We start from the raw sequence: 6,316 nt of genomic DNA, 5'->3' as shown, positions 1-6,316 counted from the left end.
CATCTCGAGTACAAATCTAGGAGTATGTACAAATCTAACAATATTGATTGGGCGTTGTTGAATGTCAATACTTTTTTTTATCAAAGTAGAGATACTTTGACTACACATAAAACTTATATGTAAACTAGAAAGGATAGGAGGGAGTATATTGTACGTTCAAAAACGAAGCGAACATTGAATACCCTTTATATATGATTTGCGAATGCTATGATCACCGGTTCAAAATTTTGAATCCGCCTTAGGTATCACACATGCCCCCAGTCGTTCTCTCTCGATTTCATCTGGGGGTCCGGAGATCAATTGAAAGAGGACTAGGGTGGGTACAATACGTTCATTTCGCTTATGAACGTACAATATACTCCCTCTGATCCCCACAGACCCCCCCCCCGCGGGTCATTGCTATCATAGAAACAGACCAAACCTTTATCTCCTTGGATGACACGCAATTGATCTTTGAACATCAATCGATCTCGTCAACTTGTGTCGGGGCATGAACCGAATGGGATGTCAAAACTAAGATGCGAAACGACACGTAGTGGAGGCAAAGTGAAACTTCAAACGAACCGTTTGTTTGTATGCATGTCGGACAAATTACAAATAAACATTGGAAATTCAAGCATGGTCTAGCCCACATGCGAATGATACTCGGCGGAATGTTCAAATGAGGCATGCGGGAGGATGGACTCGACCGGAGGGCGACATGATCGATGGAGAAGAGGGTTGGAGAGGAATGAGAAATAAGCAAACGCCACATGATTATACTTGAATGGCTCAAATAAACAATAAGTTGTCTCGCTTGGCCTACATAGTGAAAGGCCTAATGCGCAACGCAGAGCACTGACACTCGAATATGGCCGAGAAAATAGGGAAACCGACATGTGGGGCACACCTGTCGGGACAATGTAGCGCAAACTAGTCCAATGGAGGAGCTGGCCCACGACCTCCTCGCCACTAGCAACCGTTCATGTGGGTCGTGGGGGCCAACAACGTGGCGCAGGTCCAACACCGCCTCTGGAAAAGATGACCACGGTGAGCGACACACTCATCGTCGCTAGATACGGTCGGTTTCAGTGTGCCGAGGGTGGCGTTAGGTGTTGTGGCACGACCAATAGTATGTTTGGTTTGTGCCCAAGGTTGCCCCAACAAATCATTGGGTAGCCAAAATTTTGGTTGCCCATGATTTGGCCGACATCGACAAGAAAAATGAACTAGAGTTGGCTAGAGTTCATTGGCATGCCAAAAAAATGGCAACCATCCATTTTTGGGTCATGACCAAAACCTCAAAAAAATGGCAACCATCCAAACAAAGACCAATTTTTGGGTCATGACCAAAATTTTGGTAAGGTGCACTTTGCCCACAATCCAAACACATCCCAACACCCGGCTCCTCGAGGATGCACGGGGCGCCGGGACGCGTCCGCGGAGTGGTGTAGCGCGTCCAACTGCATCCTCAGGACCTGAGACCATGCCAGGCCGTCTTGCTTTTTCAATGACATGCGTTGATCGCATGTGAGCAAAGGGCATCTCCAACATTGCCACGACTGCAGCTGACTACCCTGGCACACCAAAAACCCCATTCCCAGCCGGCGCCAGCTGCCCGCACTCATGCCATCCGTCCGTATGCCATCGTTAAGAGGCTCGGTGCCCGAGGAACCAACTCCGGCGACTTAATGACGCACCAGGACGCTTGGCCTCACCGGAATGCACTACTTAAAGTGGCAACGCCTAGCTAACCTCCACACCATAGCGCATCGTCCTCCTACCTGGCACCACATCCGCCATGACTGCAAGCGCGAACGCTCTGTGGGAGAGCTTGTCTTTAGGTATGGAGCTCAAGGTCGCCACCCTCGATCAAGTCGCCGCCCTCGCTCAAGTCGCCGCACAAACGGTGGCCACGCTGGCGGCCAACGACGGGAGCACTGTCAGCCACGCGTCCTACTTGCCGCCGTCCAACGTCTGGCACCTCTGAGGTCGGGGACTCCTCTGAGGATGAGTAGGGCATGGGAGGTGGCAGGGCATGGTGTGCCAACTGGCCGGTCCGTCTCCCGTGTTCTACTTTTCCTCGCCGGAGACCGCACCTTCACTTCACAAGTCTTGAACCCCGCACATGGAGATCGCAGATGGAGGACGTCGGTCGCCGCCATAGAATAGGTTTAGGGTCGGGTTTCTTTTATTTTTCTGTCCTATAAAAGTTCGAAATGTAATGAAAATCTGCCGTGTTTGCATTAATCTCGGCCGGTGTATATGAACTTTCACAATAATATAGTATATTGTAGGAGTACTAGCAAGATGCCCGTGCGTTGCACGGAAGATCAAGATCTTGTGGGAGAAAAGGATGAACGAGGTAAGGCCTTATCTGCAAATGCACATTCACGCATTTCACATTTTTCTACATCTACGGGAACCTACGAAAGGGTTAACGTAAATTGCCTCTCTCTCTCTCCTCCCCTGATTTTCATGGTGGTGGGCCCCTCGCTTCCCCCAATCTACAATCAACAGCTCACACGTTTCACATTATGTTAATTACGTAACTAGGACTACGTAGGTGTACTAGTACTCATCCTAAAAAACCCAACTAAGCCAACCTCCCAGCATATCGCGTGGGAAAAGACCCGGTCGCGCCGTTTTATTCGGGATTACCAGATTACTAGTAGTAGTATCAATGGATGGAGCGAAGCAACAAGTTTTTTTAGGGGGCGAAGCACCTAGTTTAAAAGGAAAAAGGCGGTACACTCACAACACCCCAACGCTGTCAGGACCCCGACTCAATGCCACATCGATCTAGCATGTAACACCTCATATCACTTTGCGGCCTCACGCACGGTATTCCCACGGGTGTCGCCTTACCTTTGCCCGGGACCGTTTGCGCCTTTCGGCACATGTATATGACAGTGTCGCTAGCATCCATATGACAAGGAGCCCGGGCTGACATGGCTAGTCGTAAACCCAAAGTGGCACAAACTTACAGGGATAGGCATCCATGACCCAACATCGAACATGTCGGTCATCAGCGAGTGAATCCAGGCTGTAGCACTGGGCTAGCAAGACTCCGGTGAACCGGGCTGTAGCGGGCTAACAGGACTCCGGTATTCATCGCGTGACATTTCCCTGAAGGGACAGACACAGGAACGAAGAAGGACACATGCCGGCCAGCCTAAGTGTTCCGGAGCAGTAGCAAGCTACCATGGCTCGGTGGAAACACTAGGAGACATTTCCCCGTAAGAGAGGCTACTAAAGATAAACAACTAGATGGTCAGATCCCACACATACCAAGCATTTCAATAACATACACAAAATATGCTCGATATGTGCAAATACAACATGGCATCACAACATGACTCTACGACTCAAGTAATTTATTCAATAGGCTCCGAGGAGCGAGATATTACAAACATGGGTCTCATGACCCAACAATCAGAGCATACAAATCAAAGCACAAGCGGAAGCTATCATGTCTGAGTACAGACATCTAGTAAAATAAAAGAGGCTTGGGAAGCCTAGCTATACTGTCGCAGTCGCATTGCACCCCACACACGTTCGGTCCTGCACACGGCTCACGCAAACGGAACGCGCTTGGGCTTGCCTCTTCACTGACACGTGGGACTGCACTTGGAGAAACCGACCATGCACCAAACTCCCCCCGCCCACTGCGCGAAAATCCTCCCCCCACCCAAAAATTCCCCCCAAATCCTAGATTCAACCGCCCATCGGCCAACTAACCAATAATATTCCCCAAACCCCCCTCCCTCCCGTCCCCCTCCACTCCATTCGCTCCACCAAAGCTGCCCTCCCCGCCACGCCGATACGTCGGCGCCGCGGTTCGTCGAGGGGAAGCACGGCGATCCTCTCACTCCCACAGTACACTCTCGTAGACTGCCGTCCTCTAGTCGTGCCGCCACCGCTGGCGACATTCTTGTGGAGGCGCACGGCGGTCAGCACCGCCACCGCTGGCGACGTTCGTGTGGAGACGCACGGCGGTCAGCTTCTCCCACGGTACGCGCATTCTAGACTGAGGCCCCGTGCATGTCGGTGTAGCGCTGAATGTTAGCTGATAGACGTTGTTAATCTCACTGTTTGCCGAAGTAGTTTACAGTCAATATGCTCTGCTTAAAAAGCTTCCTTGCCCTATTCTACACTCAATCTGCTTAGCTGAGATGGCATGCCAAGGCTGATTAGTTGCTAAAATATCCTGCCATATATTTATTGTGACGTAGATTGCCATGGTCTAGTAGCCAATCTGTTAGGTGAAATAGCTCTACACCGTTTTATACTCGATCTTTGTTGTTGCGATGGCCTTCGATAGTTAGATGGTTGTGCACTCAGCCTCATTGACTGCTGAAACAGCTTGCCATAATTTAGCACTCAAATCTGGTTGCTGAATTAGCTTTACATATATTTTGTTACTTAGATCTGCTCGTCCAAATATCTTGCCATAGCTTTAGACATCGACCTAGGTATTTTCTTCTGGACTTCATAAAAAAGCATATATGTTTTTCCTGTAATATCTAGTAGAAGAACTAATTTGTATGTCTAACAGATGGACATGACTTGGATAACTTCTGCATGAAGATTATCCGCTGCATATGTCGAGGGGGTTGAAAACTTCATGAACTTTATCAGAGCTTAGTGCGGTGGTCCAAAATCAGATGTGCTCTGCCCGTGTAGCAGTTGTATGAATTCAGTTACAAGACCCCAGTCAATTGTGCAAAATCATCTACACTTGTATGGGATGTCGATCACATATACTAGGTGGGTTCATCATGGTGAAGCTGTGAACATCAATGTTATTGACTATGTGGAAGCGGCAGATCACCATCTTGATCTGCCTGATGCTCAGGTGGAAGAGGAGGAGGAGGTGGTGGTGGCAGAGCCAGTGAGTTTGATCAACATTGAAACACTGCTACGAAATGCTCGTGCATTCCGTGAACTTTCACCTGCAGAAGAAAAACGGTGGGCCCGCATGTTGGAACAATGCAACGTGGCTATCACCCCAGGAAATAAGTTGTCAGTATTCTCAGCTATGGTCACCTTTCTTCAGGTGAAGATATCTGAGCGGATGACCAACAAATCATTCGATGCGATGTTGGCTGCTTTCCGCAAAGCTTTCCCAGATGCATCTGAGTTGCCACACACCTACAGTAAAATGAAGAATTTCCTTCGTGCAGTTGGATTTGGATATGATATGATCCATGTTTGTAAGAATAATTGTGTTCTGTTCCGGAAGGATTATGCCAACTTAAGTGAATGCCCAAAATGCAAATCATCAAGATGGAAAGATGGCGATGTTGTGTAGAGGATTCCTCATAATGTTCTGAGACATTTTCCAATTACACCAAGATTGCAGAGGTTGTTTCATGATGCTGAAACAAGAGAGGGTGTACTGTGGCATTCTAGGAACCAGGAGTACAGAGATCAGAATGTAATGAGCCATCCATCACATGGTAGTGAGTGGAAAAGCTTCAATCAGAAGCACGAAAAGTTTGCTGCTGACCCGAAAAACATTAGACTTGGCTTAGCTTCAGATGGATTTAACCCATTTGGCCACCAGAGCGCCACATATAGCATGTGGCCAGTGCTTGTTATCCCTTACAACATGCCTCCAAATGTCTGCACTAAAGAATCAAACTACATGATGGCCTTGCTCATCCCAGGTCCAAAAAGTCCTTGAAAGGATTTTGATTTGTTCATGGAGCCTCTTGTGGAGGAACTTCAACAGCTATGGAGGGGTGTTCTCACTCGGGACCTATATAGCAGCCCACCAGCTGATTTCTTTCTGTGTGCTGTTAGAATTTGGTGCATCCATGATTATCCGGCTTTGGGCACTATGTCAGGGCGAATGGCACATGGTTACAATGCATGTGCTCGCTGTGACAGGAATCTGCTGTCATACGCAATACTTAGCAAGATCTGTTACATTGGACACCACCGTTTCCTTGCCAAGGACAAGCCGCATCCTAGAAAATACCGAAGACATGTGTTCAATGCAAAGCATGAAAACTATGATGCGCCAAAGAGGCTCACCGCCGATGAGTTTCAAGTGGAATTAGAGAAGGTCAGGCATATTACACCAGGAAACCATCCTGATAATGGTAGCGAGAAAAGGAAGCATGGCAGGGCAGAAGAGAGATTATTGTTTACCCGTAGGTCCACTTTGTGGGACTTGGAGTATTGGAAAGATTTGGATCTGCGGCATAATATTGATTTGATGCACATCGAGAAAAATATGTGACAGCATGATCGGCACAATTCTTAATATTGAAGGCAAGACAAAAGATACCTTAAAATCTAGGATTGATTTGACACACCTGGGTATCAA

Source organism: Triticum dicoccoides, chromosome 3A (genome assembly GCF_002162155.2).
Source record: "Triticum dicoccoides isolate Atlit2015 ecotype Zavitan chromosome 3A, WEW_v2.0, whole genome shotgun sequence".
NCBI lineage: Eukaryota > Viridiplantae > Streptophyta > Magnoliopsida > Poales > Poaceae > Triticum > Triticum dicoccoides.
The sequence above is the reverse complement of the archived record's forward strand: the minus strand, read 5'-3'. Positions refer to the sequence as shown.